Source organism: Columba livia, chromosome 4 (assembly GCF_036013475.1).
Source record: "Columba livia isolate bColLiv1 breed racing homer chromosome 4, bColLiv1.pat.W.v2, whole genome shotgun sequence".
Lineage (NCBI taxonomy): Eukaryota > Metazoa > Chordata > Aves > Columbiformes > Columbidae > Columba > Columba livia.
In genome coordinates this window covers 53963726-53977346 of record NC_088605.1, presented here as the reverse complement: position 1 = coordinate 53977346, position 13621 = coordinate 53963726, and the positions used below count along the sequence as shown (strand labels likewise).

Below are 13621 nucleotides of genomic sequence, written 5' to 3'. Positions count from 1 at the left end.
GGTCCGCGCTCTCTGGTCCCAGCTTTTCACCACGCACAGACAGCGACAGCCTGACCAGTGCACTAAAACTCCAGCTATCCAAAGGCAGCCAGACAGAAACTTTGCATACAGATACCCCCCAGGGTTTTCTTCTTTGCTTTAGCTTCCTAAAAATAGCCCTTTCCAGGGCAATGAGGCTTTCAGGGTTTGTTTGTTTCTTTTTTAGACAGTTTTGAAAAGATTCCCTCATCCATAGGCTTTTGTTGCTTTCAGCAATTACAGGTCAGAAAGCAGACATACGGACAAAGAAGGCCTGACCCACATCTTGCCTCGCTATGTGAAGTTACATCTTCCCTGTGCACGCTGATGTAATAAAGAGAAACGGTGCACATCAAAGGGGTGCAGGAACTGCTGCCTCTGCTCCTGCCTCCTCAGTAGCTTTTCACCCTGCATTAGTGAATTCCTTTAAAATTCATCTGTCACATCTTCCTCATTCCACAAAAAGCAATTAAGAATATTTAATGACCTCACAGGACAGACACAGTTCTTCAGTTAATTAACACTTGTATGACTTTCAGATCACCCAATGAAGGGCTTTATAGGAATGTGAAGTATATAATAAACCAAGAAAATGACCCAGCAAAGACACAAAGGTCAGATCTGAAGTGATGTGTGCTAAATAAATACCCTGTTTAGATTTAAAGAAAAAAGTTGTAATTTAAATTACTATGTGTTTTGCCACTGTACCTTAACTGAGGTTTTACAACACAGTAATCAGAGAGATAATAATTTTAAATGCTCCTTGTTGAACTGGAAAGAATGTATTTAAAGGTGATTTGCAATGAGAAATATCCAGCAGAAATGATGAACTACAACTGCTGGTGTATTCTCTTCTGTCAGCTAGGAAAAGGCAGAGAAAGGGCCCACACAAACACAGGCAAAACTGTCTCACTACTACTTATCACTAGCTTTAAGTAGAAGCCTCTAAGTTTTGGTGTTAAAAGAGGAAATCAACTCCTTTCAACACTTCAGAATCTGAATGCCACCAGTGACCGGGCTCTTCCAGGGCTGAAGGATGGGATCTCCTGAGCTGTAAGGGGAGCGAAGAACATGCAGACAGGGACAGGAGGAGGTGTGTGCAAGTGCAGGGGACAGGCTGCTGCTTCTACTGCATCAACAACCTGCAAGGTAGCTTTTGCCCCCAGGGCATTTCATACATACCTTTATAAATAAAGCCAGATACCACACACCCGCATAAAAACTTGCCAGCTGCCAGCCTGACCAGCGAGTCAAGTCACGGATCAGGGCAAATACTTCACAGTCGTTGATGTAATAATTACATAGCAGTGACTGCACCATTCCACGAGAACTCGCTGCTGCCTCAGGACCCTTTTGCTCAGGAGAGCCAGGGAACGTTCTGCTGCCTTTGGTGAACAGCCACCCCAGCGAGCACCTGCTCCTGCTGGAAAGCTGGCCCAGCAAACCTTCTTGACATTTCATTTGGGTGTCCTTAAACCTACCTAAGGTTTATGTAATCTGTCACCATCTCTGTCCCAAAGACTGTGATTCAGCAGCGAGGCTCCTGGCACTAACTTACCACCATGCTGTTTCTGAAAAAAAATTAGTTTGCTTAAATCTAGCCGATTGACCTTGCATTGCTCAGTGCCTCCTTCTAATGACTGCAAAACTCTAAACTGTGGCATTTCTGATTCACTTGTATGTGTCAAAAAATCCGATTTACAAGCTTTTGCCAGTAGCAACCAGGATGAAAAAGCTATTTGTGGATCTGAGAAAGAAAAGATGATGTACAGAAGGAAAATATAAATATCAAGGCATAATCCAGTTCCACAAGAATGAATTCTATTTTCAAACCTCCTCAAATTAAGTTTAAATGAAAAAATTATTTTCTGGAGAGACATTTCCCATACAGCTCTTCTGATTTTGAATGCCTAAATAAATCTACCACACACACCACTTTTAATACGGATTGACTTTTTCCATTTTATCTTCAACTATTTTTTGCAGGCTCTGACTACATGGCCATCTCTTCCACATCTTAAGTGACCCTGGACCTATGTTTTACACCTTCGCCCTATCATTTCATAAGTTTTCCTGTTAGGAGTGTGAAGTCACAGATCTCCAAAGCCACTAACCCTCCTTTTCTTCCATACTGAAACAAAAAACTCAATGGCAGACAACGGGAGGACATGAACAGTGTCAAAACAGACTCCCTCTCTCCTCTGGTAACACAGCACCAAACAACTCCCCAAGCGGCAGATGTTCAAAATCCACACACAAGCACAGTGGGTTTTTACTGTTAGAGGGAACACTTGGGGGGTTTGTCCACTTATACTGGGAACTTAATACTTGATCATTACAGATCCAGCTCACTTGCAATGGAGATATCCCACAGGGAGAACAAAGCCAACCAAGTGACGCCTGAAGCAGAATGTACAGAAGGAAGCTGAAACAACTGTTGTTAGTTCTTCCACACATTTTCAGGAGACACTCTAAAGTAGATGGATAGATAGATAACTATTATCTTTATTGTCCCACGTAGGAATGGCTCGAAGCTGTGTCAGGAGAGGTTTAGACTGGGCATCAGGAACCATTTCTTTCCCAAGAGGGTGGTCAAACACTGGAACAGGCTTCCTGGAGAGGTGGTCAATGCCCCAAGTCTGTCAGTGTCTAAGAGGCATTTGGACAATGCCCTTAATAACAGGCTTTAACTTTTGGTCAGCCCTGAAGTGGGCGGGTGGTTGGAGGAAGATAATCATTGTATGTCCCTTCCAATTAAAATGAAATATTCTATTCTATCCTATCCCCAAACATATGTATACTTGCTTTTAACAATAATTCTTTGCTGCTTCTAGCTGCCTCACTTTGCTTCATTGTTAAGTATAAAACATAAATTCAGGTATTCACTGACATCTTTCCCATTCACAAAAGCTGTGCTTTTTATTTTTGTGTACAAGTGAAGCCACCTCTTTACCCTGCTGCCAAATGGGCTGACAAATGCACTAGTGAAATGAGCTCCATGCAAAGATGGTGTCATCCAAGAGCAGCAGCAGGAAACAGAAAATGACAACATGAACATCTTCAAGTGTGGCCTGTTCCCTTTACAAGCTACCAATAACCTCAACCTGCAGTCTTCTCCAACCTACATTCTCAGAACTGCCACACAAACTCCCCAAGCAATCTCTCCCAGTCAGACACCCCCATACCCTCACACTTTCCCCAGGAGTTAAGCATCCATCTGCATACCTGGAGAAGGTTCTTAGAAGCATCAGAGACAAGAGCGGCTCTTGTCACAGCGTGAGTGACCCCATATGTACATGGTCGTTTTGAAAGTCTGCCCCTTACTTCCACCCTTAAATCAAAAATTTATTTTTCACAAGATCTGTTCCCAAGACCAGGTTATAACTGCCTCTCTGCCAACAAGAACGAACACTGGGAACCCACAACTTTGTACATACATGCACTACACTAGAGCACTTCGCAACTACGTCTTCAAATAAGAAGGAGACGTGGTCTGTGGATAATGATCAGGTGAAGTACTTCAATAATTTGCTACCATCTGACACTCACAGACAGAAAAGTCAATGACTTCATTTAATGATTTAAGGATTAGAATGAGTTTGGGTTTGTATCAGACTTGGCTTAAGAAGGATGAGCTGGATTAATTCAAAAATTAAGTTTAATTAATAAGCTACTTCTAGTTAAAATTAGATAATGAAATTCAGAGGAAAAAAAACAAACCCAACAGTTTTTAAACCAGACTACAACTGTGATTTAGAGCTCTGCATTTATGGGACATGAAAAGGTAATATATTTGACAACTGCTCATCACCCGTAGCTAAGAAACCATTATTTCTTTGAACTGACATTTAAACGACAAACTCAGTCTGGACTTCACAGTTTGCTTTTGAGTTGCATCACTTGGATACTAGGTGCAGAGCTTAGGTGCAATCCATCACTTTTCCATCCCAACCAGAACAATAAAGCCAGAAAGAAACTGCATCTCCTTGGAACTACAATTTCTGGCCCCATCTCTGAACCTGCACAGATGTTGAAATACAGGCATAACCCCATTTTGGAAAGAGAGGGCAGGAGACAGACTAGCTGCAGAGCAGGGGAGGGGAGCTCTGTGATACCCATAAGCAGGTCCAGAACACAGATGCTCCAACACACATCTTGTAGCATCTTCTTCAGGTATGCTCAGGGCACGACCAGTGACCAGCAGGCACAGTGTCTCACACACCAATCTAATGAAAAGGCTTTAGGGTCTAGGGTAAGAGAAAAAGGATTTTATATCCAAGGACTGTGTAAACACATGCTCACTCTGCAACAACTCTCAGGAGCGTTATGACTCCCTTCCTCTTACCTCTCATATTGCACAACCAAACACCAACTCAACTGCTGCTGTACTGTCTTCAAGCAGGGTAGTTAAGAGTAACTGTGTAGGTATCAGAGAATAACTCTAGTTTCTCTGAGGCAATGGAGTTTGTCTTTTGCTTTGAGGGCCACATGTCTTTGCACTATGGAAGGCACAAGAATATCAAGATTAGATGACGCAGTTAGTCACAAAGCCTGTCTCCTGTGCCAGGCTGATTCCAGCACACACACATCATGACCCGTATCACTTACCTAAAAAGCATCAGGACAGTACTGTGCACAAGTATCCCTTGTGCAAACACAAATACGGTACAAAGATAAACTGGTGAGTACTTCCAGAAGTGGTTTGTTTGGTACCTGCTCACAAAACACTCAGGACAACAAGAACAGGTAAAGGGGAAAATACAGCGCTGTTTAGGAAACGTTCAGTCAGCCTTTCTAGCAGTTTGGTAAAGTTTGTGTCTTTGATCATCGTAAGAAGACAAAGTTTTCATCTACACAGACATGTACAGCATCTCCCAGAGGAATGCTATTTGCCATAGCACTAAAACATATGTCATTGAAGTTTTAATAAAATCTCTTCCACTTCTACTTTTTCCAGAAGAAAACACAACTAATTTATCTCAATTATTCAGGAAGTATAAGGAGCTCCAGACCACATGGACTCAGTTTACTGCATACAGGTTATGGAGTAACCAACACTGCATTCCGCTTGCCTTCATTTTGGTAATCAGTGTTGAGACTGGCAACTCAGAAATCAGTATTGATGACTATTTCTGGAGGATAAAAATCTGGACTAGCCAGAATGAACGAGAACAAAACAGGGTATATAAATTTTAGTATCTGAGTATTTTTTTTTAAACAAGCACAAAAACATTAATTATCTAATCTGACATGAACCTTACTGATTATTAGCTAATTATCTAAACTCAGTTCATACAGGCGTAAGGCAGTTGTACTCTGCTTGTGCCATCTGCACTGTTTATGTACAAATAGACACATCTAGCAAGAACACACTGAAAATTATGAAACTGCCATTTCACCTGTATTTTCAAATGCACCTAAAGTGCAGCTGAGGCAGAGGACATGACCACAGCAGCGCAGAGTGGTACAAGAACAGTGCATTTCGGTAACACACGTTTCTAGTACACAGAGAGGCTGCAGTGGCTCAGTGTGCTGAGAGCCAAGCAGGATCTCGAAACACAGAGTTCATGGGAACTCAACAGTTCCCCTTCCTGAGTGCTCTACCAAACAACTCAAGAGAGGCAGCACATCATGCTATTTTAAGATAATGCTATCATTAAGGGTAAAATGCAAGTAGCTATTTTAAAACACAGCAACACAGCTAAACTCCATCAAAGCTCACCCTGAAGTCTAGGTCTGACTCTAAAGCAAGGAATTTACAAACATTGTACAACCAAGTTAAAATAAAAAGGGTGAAAACACAAGACAATAAAGCACTGCCCAGCTGCCCCGGGCATACTGCATGTACAAAAATTTCCTTCCCTAAGGTCCAGCTGCTGCTCCAGTGCCCTGTGAAAGCCAGGAGCTCCTGCATGACCAGCAGCCTGAAATCCTCTCTCTCAAAACAAAGCACACTTTAAGAACCTGTTACACAGCATCAACTCCTGTGAATCGACAAGGAGGTGGGCAGAATGCTGCCGAAAGCTGACAACTCATCTCCCTGGCAGTATCACGACAGGCTGTGACACGACACGTACTAGTGACCAGCTCAGAAATAAACCTGGAGCTTCGAGCTCTCACCTGGCACGAGGACAGGCTGGCAGCAATGTCAGTGCAGGCACCTCCGTCACAACAGCCCGTGCCGCCGGGACTGCCAGGAGCCACAGCAGCCCTGCCCACGCTCCACTATCTGCTGGCTGGCTGCAGTATCACCCGTGACTCCATCGCCCAGGAATGGAACCACCACCTCGCCCCTCAGGGCACGGGTGCTGCTGGGGGGGCCCAGGAACGTGGGGACACGCCAGGAGCTGATCCAAAACCTCCTGGGGAGCAGCGTCCTTTGCCTGGGTCCAAGCTGCAGGAAGCCTGGTGGGGACACAAGGGGGGTCAGGAGAGCTGCCGGTGGGGAGACCACAGCACCGGGGCAGAGCTGACTGCACCAGGCACTGCGTGTATGTACATACACAATTACATACATGCAGAGCTGCCAGCAAACCCTCCACCCCCCAGTCTGCCCCGATCAAATTCTCCTCAGCCAGCTGGCCCATCTAAGGCAGGCTGTTTTCTTTTACAAGTTAGCAGAGAGGAATGGATCATAGTACTTGTTACAGGCTACTCACCCAGGCACTGCGAAGGCTGTATGTCTTTAAAAGCAGATTGCCTTCACTTTGGGAAACTTATTTCTGTTGTGCTATGTCATTTGCTAACTTGACCGAGATCCTGTAAAATCCCAGAAAAGGCTAGGAAATGAGAAGAGACAATTTAAAAGCTGACGGTCAGGACAGGAATTCATGGAATGAAATCTTTAACGGCAGGAGCAGATAGAGCCAGCAAGCTAACACTTTCATGCCCTGTCTCTGACCAGCTGATTCATTTCGTCAGCAGTCGAAGGGTTACAACATAATTTCTGTGAAATACCTGCTGTCCAGGGGTGCTCCTCCGCATCAGCTGGGAATCCTTGCCATAGCCAGCAGGCTGCCGCGACTCGTCCTCCTGCCTTTTCCAGCGGAACCCTTGCAATCACAATGTCACAGCTCCCCAGGCCTTACAATCAAGTCGTTTGTTGTAAGAGAACTAAAAATAGTGCTCAATTTTTCACTGAAGCACTTGCTTGAGTGAACATAGTGCCAGTCAGCCCATGCGTTTTAGTGAGCTGTACAGACCTTTGATGTTAAATATAGCCCAGAACCTCCTGGAAATAAGGTACTTTTTTAAAAAGGACAATTTTTTTCATTTTTTTAAAGACAGCACAAAACAAATCCTATTTCTGACCACTGAAAGACAAAATGAGTGGAGTTGTTTTACTAATATCCCCAGGGAAAGAGTGAGTCACTTAAGCTGCTTTTATGATAAAAGATCCCTCGAGGAAGTGTATCTCCTTAGTAGTCTCCGAGCTGCCCAGAGATCTGTGTGCCTCTCTGAAAAACAAACTTTCACACTGTTGGATCCTTCAGTTTTGTGTTGTTTGTTTTCAACAGTTTGAAAGCCTGCTTCCACTGCAGAGTTCGTGCTGGCATGGGAAACACAGCAGGACTGCACACTGGCTAACACCTCAACAGAACAATTAACACAAGTATCTGTCCCCCAGGGCTGGTAGTGAATTCTGTGGAAAAGAGAACAAAGTAGCCCACAAGGATGCTGCATGTGATGGTTTACAGCACAGGTTGACAAGTGCAGGGGAAGGGAAAAACAAACCAAAAAAAAATCTCAGAGGGAATTATTTTTACAAAGCTTTTCATTACTGTTGCCTGACAACAATCACTGGCGACAAGGATTGCAAAAAATGCCATTCAAAACACAGCTGCCAATATCCAAGCTGGGATCCCAAATGCCTATTCAGATGCAGAAATTTCAGTCAGCGCACACCAGACTCATAAGCGTTCACACCATAGCACATACATGTAGCATATAGGACAAGAAACAAGAAGGTGCAGGTGATGGCTGGCAACAACTGCTTGTGCGATTGTAAAAGGCTGGTAAAGCCACAATCATTCTTCTGGTAGATGCTTCAGGTGCAAAGTGGGCACTGCAGTGCATCTGACAGCAAGCCAGGACAACTGAACCACGCCGAGTTAGGTTCTACTACTACCTGGTGGATATTACTCCATAAAAGCATCTGGGAATCTAGACCCTATCACCTAATATACACCAGTGAGAAGGTGGCAACTTCAGTCTGTGCTACACCGAGTTCCTATGACTATGCTTAGTGACTTCGTAAGTCTGGATCAATTTGCAAGAAAATTATTTCTTCACCTCAACAAATAAAGTGCCACTGCCAGAGAAGCTTTCCAGAAGTAGCTCTCAAGGTTAGAGGAGTACTGTACATGTGTATTTACGTAGGTATGTAGATCCATGTGACACAGAAAGAGAAATCTATAGATACACAGATTTTAAAGGTAAATTTTAGGATGGAAATAAAGACTAAAAAGTTGAAGAGTTACTGAGAATATAAGAGGAAACGCTGTATTTTGTTTCACTGATTGTCATATGAAGTTGAAGCAGAAAGACAAAGGTGGCTATGTTGCTCATGTAAAAATTGTCTCCTGTATGTTTGTTTCACCTCACACATCTTTGAGCATTGTTTTGTTTTCCAGCAGAACTGCAGTGTTTTTGGTCTTGTGAAGGGGTTGGCAAATTCCTCCTACTCCTTTATGCTGCTGACAAAACATGCTGCAAGGCAGTGTGTAACATCTACATAGCAGCAGAGGTAGCCACAAACACAACAGCATCTTCATTTCTGCTGCACTCCCCAGCTATTATTTATAGAGAGAAAGAACATTGACAGAGCACAAAGTTCTCACCAGTTTAGCCTCACTTGACCATCTGTTACTTCCCATCAGTTGATCCTAATGAGAAACTACTTCAAAACACATTTCAGGACCAGCTGCACCCAGTGCAGTCACCAGAGGAGATAAATATTCCCCTCACTATACGTCATACCCTGATGCTCAACACCAGCTCCTTCCCCTACCAAAATCAAAGGGAACGCTGCCATTAATACCAACACAGCTCTGGGTCACAGCCTCTTGCACTCCTTTTCAGCAAGTATCCCATTCTATGTAGTTTTTCTTAATAATTCACAGCTCTCTGCCCAGTCAGAAGGGCAATGAGAGAGCTACAAACACTATCTGTCTCTCAGGTTTCTGCAGCTGCTTCTCCTGCAGTACGTTCACCTGTGGAGTGATGCGAGTGTTCAACAGGCAGCCACTGCCCGAGGGGTCTGACCTCGCCTGACGCCACACAGGGAAGAAAGGGTGGAAATACAGGACCCCGTGTGCCAAGATTCAGAAAAGTTCACTACCCACCTCACAATGAGATCACTACTGTCACTGCCCTGCAGCCAGCTGAACCACATCACAGAACCTATGTGGGATCTGTCATTGAAAATGCTAAGGCTGCATCTCCTTGTCTCCCTGAGACAATTCCTTCTGGACATCCACCTAAATCCCTCAGTGTCCAGTGGTCTCACAGTGCGATGGGACAGACTATGAGATAAATCTGGTTGGGACCCATCCCATAAGTCTACTACGTAGTTTGGTGAACAGCATACAGGCAAGAATGACTGTCATCTCCTGGACCCAAGAATACCGTGGAAAACAGGAGTCATTTTTCAAATGAGATGATACCTTTTAAGATAAAACCTCTAAAGCATCGTGCTGTAGGATTTCTCATTACAAGTCAGGGTTAGCCTGAAATCCTCTCTGTTACCCCACCAAAGCAAATTAGCTGGGTCTGGGAGAACATGGAAGAATCCCAGAGGAAAGCTGTGCATGAGCCCGCAGAGCTCCCCAGGCACTGGCTCTGCCCAGGGCTCAAAGGTGAAGACTCTGAATCCAACTGATCACCCCTTTGATAAAACACTGCTCCCAGGACAAAATTAGAAGCTATTACTTCTGTTTGCTATGACGCCTTGATTTGCCCACCTGTAAAACCATGAAAAGCAACAGAATGGGTCATTAACATTGCAAAAATCTTACTCAAATCCTTAGGTAAGTGGAGTCTGAAATTTGCTGGGGCTAGCTCAGCAATGCAGGTTTTGTCCCACAACAGTTTTCTAATTGGGTGTGTGTCTTTATACCTTAGAGAACAGGGTAGTTATTGTGGGAGCATGACTTACAGATGATAACACCACCAAAAATTGAAGATTAATCACTGGTGAAAAGTGTGAAGTGTGATACAGAACATAATTCTGTATTGTGAAGGACTGGCCTGGTAACTCAGAAAACAAAACAAAACAAAACAAAAAGTGTACAATTAATGCTGAAAACCTATTCAGCGTCCAAATCACAACCTTCAGTCTTCACACTGTGTAAAAAGAAAAGAGTGAGCTACACGTAGGCTACTTTAGCTTTTTTAGAGGGTAGGGCTTTTTTTGTTTGTTTTTTTTTTTTTTTTTTTTAAACATAGTTTCTAAAGCACAGGAAATAAAGCTCCTGATCAAGCACAGCAATTCAAGAAGATAAACACCATACCTGTGTATGAAAGGTGAATTATTGATTTCACCTAAGTGAGTCAAAAGCCTCACAAGATGCACACACTGAAGATTAGGCTCTCAACTTCTGAATCTCCTCAATAAAGATGACGCTGTAAATAGCCGTCCACCTCTCCTGCAGTTAATGGAAAAGGCAAGAGATCTCTCTCTGTTCCCTTTGTCGTTCCACACCTCTGCTCTTTGTTGCACCAGAGAATATTTAGAGCAATCTCTTGTAAATAGCATGTTTCTGTGTCTGCCCCAGCACCACAGGGCTGCGTTCCTGACGTTTTTGGACGCTGGTTGCCACCAGGGCCGCCCAGGCAGGGAGCAGCTGTTTGTGTAGGTGGGCAGGGAACAAGGGGAGGGACAGGGAGATGAGAAACTTCACAACTTTGCTGCCTGCAAATGTCACAATCCCAACTGCAGCTCCCTGCGTCCAGACTGGCCAACGGGTTTTCCTGTCCACCAGCTGGCCGAGATGGGGGGGACTGTTTTGCCAGACATTCTGTTTTCTTCCCCAGTACCATCACCAGCAATAAATTACATTTCTCACCTGATGAAACAAACTGCTTAGTAATTTCTGCTCTGCCTCTAAGGTCCAGAGTCTGCTACTTAAAGTATTAGCTTCTCATTTCCAACATCCCAATGAAAAGATCCTTTGTCATTACTGGTGAGACTATAACTGAGCACATTGGGATTATTTTTAATACTTCATATGACTTCAGAAAGCATTTTTTTTCATACTGTGTGCTTAAAAGTTACTCAAGCCTTTTCTTCCCTTCAGTTTAAGTAGTTTAAGGCAGGAATGTTTTCAGAGGTGCCAGCTGGGCTACACCCATGCGAAAAGACAGCAACACCCAAAAATGCGAACTGGAAGGATCATACACTAACGTAAATTTAGCTGTCCAACATATCCCTTGTGTTTTATGACATATGTTTAATAATATGATCACATATATATTAAAGAATGAGGTATGAACACAGCTAAGCAGTCTAGGTACTCCTAGAAGAATACTGAGGAGAATCTGTAAATACCCATCAGTCCTCAAATGCTTATGGAATTTAGTGTGGCAAGAACACCTTGGGTTCTTTGTTAAAAGCTCCTAGAAAACACAGAGATGTCCAGAATTGTGTCCACCTGCTACATTATCAGCATTGTCAATGAAATAATCTCTATTAAAAGCAAAGCTGTCAGCTTGGCACTCAAATTACTACAAGCAGCATTACGATGACAGGCATCACTAGATGTTCCTATGAGAAGCTGACCTGATCTTCTACTGGACACAACTGTGCTACAGGGTTCCACAGGCAGGTGAAAAGTCAGTCACACGCACAGCTGTGACTGCAAACTAAAGGCCATCCCAAGAACAAGACGAGATTGCAATCATAGAAAATGGGAACCGGGCACAAAAATTATTTCCTGTGAGATACAGATGCAGCATCTGGTTTTGCATATTCTAACACAAGAATAAATCTTCCCGAGTGCTTTCCTCCATTTCCTTCCAACTTCGCTGCAGTCCAAATCCAATTCAGCCCATGTGTAAGAAATGAGTCTTTCTCCACATGTTTGTGCATTTGGGTTTTTGAGTGGGTTATATTCATGCAGCCCACAGGGATGCCCAAATACTTCTGAATTTGACATACTAGTATCTTCTCATGGAAGCTTCCTTCAGCTGCACCATGTGAAGGGCTCTCAGCTGCACAACGATTTAACTTGCTCAATTACGTTTTTGGCTGCCGTTCTGCCTCACAGCTTAGGAAAAAAAAAACTCTCCAGGAGCTAGGTCACAAGAAAAAATTGCCAAATTATCCTGCTTTTCAAAGAACTTACTCCTAAGGGGAACAGAAGACATGAGAAATATTATAGCAGGTCTGGAAGAAAACATCAGAAAAAATATTATAGTGCTGTTGTAATCCACAAGGACAACATCTTTTCATTCTTCCTCTTGTATCTGTTTGTCACATTTGAAACACAGAGGCTCATAAACACAAATTCATACGCAAATGGCTCTTTGAATACTAACTCAATTTCAGTTTTGATGCTGGGAAAGTATGGTGTTTGTGTGATGCATCTGCCTTCTTGACATAAGCAAACACCAGCTGTTATTTGTTTGGTTTAAAATAATTAAGTAAACAAAAATTCATTAATGAAATGGGGAATTTAGAAAGCTTAGATGTGGATTTTAAAATTACACAATCACAGCAACTTGGAGTCAAAGAGAGCACATGAAATAAGACAGATACTTCAGTATACGTGGATACTCCAAGTAGCTTGGCACTTTACATGCTCCATTAACTTATTGTTTGATATAACCAAGTATGGACTTTGGTATTTCATATGATTAAGCAAAATCAAGTCACATATATGCTGAGAAGCAGCCATACGCTTGTTCAGCCTGTGTCTACCTCTGCATCACAGTGAAATGCTGGCAACAGGACAGTCTTTGTTTCAAATCCAGAGAGGAGAGCAGAAAATAAGCAGACGTTCTGAAGACAAACATGGTTATGAGGTCTGACCATGAAAAAATAACCATTTAGGTGAGTCAGTAAAGTAAATTACTTGCTCTCTTACATGGAAGCAAAACTTCTCCAACTCCCTGCCTTTGGGAAACACAGAGAGCATATCCTGCAAGTCACAGCACTTGTTTCCCAGCAATTCTTCCATCGGGTCATTGACATGTGTCCCTGGGATGGCACAGTTAATCTGCAGTACCACAGCTACAACTCTTCAAGCTGTTCCATTTTGGGTCATCTGTTCAAACACAGCCCTGGTCTGAAGCGACCAAAACCTGACGCACACCCTGAAGTCTGCTATATCCCATGTGCATCTGCGTTTATTACAAGCATGTTGGCAACTTTGAAAAATAATCAAAACCAAACCCAACTCTGTGTTAAGGAGGCTCATTCTCCCCACCTGACACACATAAACACATGCACAGTATCCACAAGTGCAAGTACCCGCAAAGCCTTGGCTCAGGTACTCTATACGTATCTATACCCTACACACTATCACCCAGGAGATGTAGTTGTTTAGTAACATTTGGCAACAGCCATTACTATTTACTGAAGGGTAAATAATGAAAACATAAC

General features: G+C 43.2%; 1 protein-coding gene across 9 annotated transcripts in view; it reads right to left on the bottom strand.

Annotated features, from left to right (window-relative positions):
• The window catches only part of ARHGAP24 (Rho GTPase activating protein 24), a 213157-nt gene that overhangs the window by 72022 nt on the left and 127514 nt on the right, over positions 1–13621 (bottom strand). The window contains exons 1-3 of one of the 9 annotated variants that reach the window (XM_021289312.2): positions 6976–10443; positions 6678–6797; positions 6139–6423 (exon numbers count right to left, since the gene is read on the bottom strand). The exons of 6 other annotated variants lie outside the window; for them this stretch is intronic. The gene's annotated coding sequence lies outside the window, so the exon portion shown is untranslated. Of the gene's footprint in view, positions 1–6138; positions 6424–6677; positions 6953–6975; positions 10444–13621 lie in introns of those variants that run through there. 2 more of the 9 variants (XM_005498509.4, XM_065061798.1) reach the window with 2 other exon arrangements.